The following is a 3963-nucleotide window of genomic DNA, read 5'->3' on the forward strand; positions in this document are numbered from 1 at the left end:
ATGAGGAATAATCAAAGGTGTGATCCAAACTGGGGCTGTTCTGAAAAGTGACTATGTGGAAAAGGCCCCTTGTCACTCAGCAGCTCTGCCCCGTGTGTGTTCAGAGTCATGGCTACTGGCTTTACTGGCAAAGGTCATGTCCACATTAGGAATAAAGGAGCATTACCAACATTGCTAGCTAACACGTGTTTCAATCCTAACACAGACAAGGCACTTGTAGTTTCACACATGTTAGCTGGCTGAGTTAACCTTAGCGAGGAGCCTAGAGTTTACCTTGATCAACTAACATGTATTAAAACTACAAGTCGGCTAAATGTGTCACAAATAGACACATCTCCCCTAGTGAAAACAAGGCTTAAACCCAGGTTTTGCTCCATTTACTGCTGCCAGACGTGCAGAACCAACCCAGCTCTTCTCCGCCTTGCATGTCATCAGCAGAAATGCACCCAGTGCAGTGCAGCACCCAGGCTGTATCATTCATCCACATGGACCCATCTTCTCCCATCAAGCACTTCCAGAGAGTAGAGTTCTCTACGTTCCTAGATGTCACCCTAGATCTAAGCATGCTAATGTGCTATGGCGCCCCCTGTTGGGAAGCGATCAATTGTAACACCAACCATTAATGAAGTAACTACTCGGAGTAGCTCCTGGGAAAGGGAACCTCTGACCTCTGGTGCGGGGTGAGGGGGAAGGGTGTCAGAGGCCCTGGTTCAAAGGTGAATGACGAGGGGTCAGTTGTGACGGTGCTGCCAATACACTGGTGGCTAGGAAAGGCCTATAGACCATCTGAGGACCCGAGTCTGGTTTGCTGGGTAAGAGTGAATTACCACTGGGCTCACACACTGGAGAGCAATGGGATGACAGGGTTGAGAAGGTACAAGTGCGTTCCCTCTCCCACCCAAGAGACAGGTGGTCCCCTCAGTCTGTCTATCCTTCCCAGTTGGAGCATTATCTGAGCAAGGCAGACACAAAAAGCTCCCAGCACAACCTTGGAAGGGAGCAAGTGAAGAAACAAAAGCCCCGTCCCTTCTCACCGCTGACTAAGTATCCGATGGCCTTGGATTTGGTCTCCTCGCTCAGCTGCCCCGTCTTATTCAGATAGTCCAGGACGTAGATGTTGGGGGCAAACAGGACCATGTTCTGCTCCCCGCAGCCGAAGGGCATCTGGAGGAGCTGCTGCAGGTTCTGCATGGCTGTGCCCAGGATATCGCCTGGGGATGGAGATACAGGGAGTCAGTGTGGCCCAGAGCCGGCCTGCGGAGGCAGAGTGCACCACAGAGCAAGGATGCTAGTGTGAGACATCCATAACAGGCTTGTGAGATCACAGGCAATAGGAGGGAAAGAGAGAGACACACAGAGAAAGAAGGAGACAGAGAAGGGACACATGAAAGGCAAAGTGAAGGGCGTGCTCCTGGAAGGACAGATGGGAGCACTAGGCTGGACGGATTGCTAGAGACGTGGGCCCAGAGGCAGAGACAGGGGAAGGAGAGAGAAAAAGGGGTGAAGTGCTAGCAAGAGACTGCAGCAGTGGGTAGCTGGGGGATAAATGGAGTGGCTGTGACGGGTGCACAACGGGGTGAGGAGTGGAATGGGTGGAAAGACCACTAACGTCAGGCACGGGGAAGGGACGGCAACAGCACCCAAAGCCGGGCTCTTCGGACGGCCTCACTTACCCAGCACTGAGAAATAGGCTCTGGCCGAGCCCTGCACCACGTTCTCTGGGAGCTTCAGGGACACTGGCTGAGGCACTGTCTTTCCTGGGGAAAAGTGACATAGATGGAATTGTAGTAAAATCCCCCCGTGTAGCGGTGACCAGGCCCCAGCACAGGAGCTGGGACACTGCCCCTGCTGCTGTCTTTCCCCTGGCACTGCACAGGGGCTCCCTGCCTTTAGCAGCTCCATTCCTCCATAGCTTTATAGTGAACCCCCCACCCATCCCCAACTCCCCTCTCAGGTGTGGATCCCCTCACCCGCCATCCCAGCCCTTCACATGGAGCGAGGTGCCACCACCTGGTGAAACAAGGGAACTGCAGTCTCCAGCTCTTTCTCTGGCACCTTCCAGTTTGTAATTTCACTCCATGGAATCAGAGACTGCAAGAAGGGGAAAGCCCCATTAAATCCCATCTAGCCTAGGGTTACCATATGTCCGGATTTTCCCGGACATGTCCGGCTTTTTGGGCCTCAAATCCCCGTCCGGGAGGAAATCCCAAAAAGCTGGACATGTCCGGGCAAATAGGGAGGGAGGGGCCGGCGGTGCTTGGCTGGGGGCCAGAGCCGCTGGGGCCGGCGGTGCGGGGCCGAGGGCCGGGGCCCAGCGGTGCGGGGCCGGGGCCAGCGGTGCTCGGCCAGGGGCCGGGGCCGGCGGTGCTCGGCTGGGGGCCGGTGCCCCAGGGCCCGAGCCGAGCCAGGCGGGAGATGCCGGGGCCAGAGCCTCTTGGCCTGGGCCAGCGAGCTGCTCAGCTGGGGGGGGGGGGGGGGGATTGGGCTGCACCCCCCAACCCCAGCCCCAGCTTACCTGCTGCCTGCCTGCTTCAGACTTCCCGTGAATCAAATGTTCACGGGAAGCAGGGGAGGGGGAGGGGGAAGGGCAGGGGGACGAAGCGTTCAGGGGAGGGGCCGAGTTGGGGTGGGGCCGGGGCCCCGTGGAGTGTCCTCTTTTTGGACACTTAAAATATGGTAACCCTAATCTAGCCCATTCCCCCAGGAACCATTCCCGAAGACCTATGCTTCCAGCCCTTCCCTTGGGGGCATTCCAGCCCTTCAGTGTTAGGAAACGTTTCCTTGTTAACCAGCTGGAGGTGTCCCACTTTCTCAGTTCCATATTACTGCTTCTAGTTAGCTCTTCCCCTTGGACATCCGGGGTTTCCACACTTCCTTTTGCAGAGGCAGGTCAGGAGGGGTGGGACTCTTACCAGCTGCACAGAGCAGGAAGTTGTAGGTCGTTTCCTTCTCAAACCCTTCAGGCTTCGGGTTGGGGAGGAAAAGGGAAGGGGAAGGAAAATGAGAAAGGTGAGAACCTGCAGAGATATTGAGCACCTGGTGGCAGAAACATCTGGCCGGGGTGATGGAGAGAGATGGGGAGAAGAAAATGCTGGGTAAAAGAAAGAAAGAAAGAAAGAAAGAAAGAAAGAAAGAAAGAAAGAAAGAGCAGGGCATGAATCAGAGAAAGAGGGAGACTTGCAAATTCTCATGTAATAATCATTCTCATGAAGCCAGCAGATAATAGTTGGAAATTGGTACTAACAAGTTATTGCCTCCTCACTCCCCAGGGGAGGATATTGCAGTGTTCTACCATGGGTGATTAGTTGCTGCTAGAACACCGTAAAACGTGGACTTTCCTTGTTACGCAGAGAGAATTTCCAGCTTTACACCATGTGCTGGTGCTGATAATATGCTGTGATGCTAATGAAGGGATGTAGGGGCTCGATCCTGCCAAGTGTTTAACTTTAAGGCTGTCTGAGGTCAATGGGACAAGTCATGTGCCTAAAGTAAAGCAAGCTTTGCTGGGTCAGGGCCAAAGCGCTCAGTGCCCTGAAATGACATATTGTAGTGACTGCAGGGCACCTAGAAATTCACCATTACACACTGTGGCCAATTAGTCCTGTAGGGCTACAGTAGGGATAGAACTCAGCTCCTCCTGCTCCAAAGGCCCAGACCCCCATGGCTTGAGCTAAAGAAGAAGCCCTGTTATTTATTGAGATGACCAAAACAATTCTGACTAAAATGCAGGAACTAAATGTTGTTAAAAAAGAGGGTTTAGTCAAAACATTTTTAGTTTTTGGAACACACCCCTCCCCCGCAAATTTTCTTCTGAGAATAGTCGGTTTTCCCCCTTTTTATAATTGTTTTCCAACTTTTGCCAGGTGGTAAATATTTGCCAAATATTTGGAAAATTGGGCTTTCCCTCTCTTTCTTCACCCACTTAGCATCCAGGTCGACCCCCCAGCCCCGGCTCTGCTCTAG

The 3963-nt window shown here is 53.4% G+C and overlaps 1 long non-coding RNA gene across 1 annotated transcript; it reads right to left on the reverse strand.

Moving 5' to 3' along the window:
* Window positions 1-1004: 1004 nt before the first annotated feature.
* LOC135980445 (uncharacterized) lies at window positions 1005-2985 on the reverse strand. Its single transcript, XR_010597512.1, has 3 exons — window positions 2913-2985; window positions 1674-1757; window positions 1005-1211 (listed from the first exon to the last, which is right to left on the reverse strand). It is a non-coding gene; the product is annotated as an uncharacterized LOC135980445 (long non-coding RNA).
* Window positions 2986-3963: the final 978 nt, after the last annotated feature.

The sequence above is a fragment of the Chrysemys picta genome, unplaced genomic scaffold (genome assembly GCF_011386835.1).
Source record: "Chrysemys picta bellii isolate R12L10 unplaced genomic scaffold, ASM1138683v2 scaf3375, whole genome shotgun sequence".
NCBI classification, from domain to species: domain Eukaryota; kingdom Metazoa; phylum Chordata; order Testudines; family Emydidae; genus Chrysemys; species Chrysemys picta.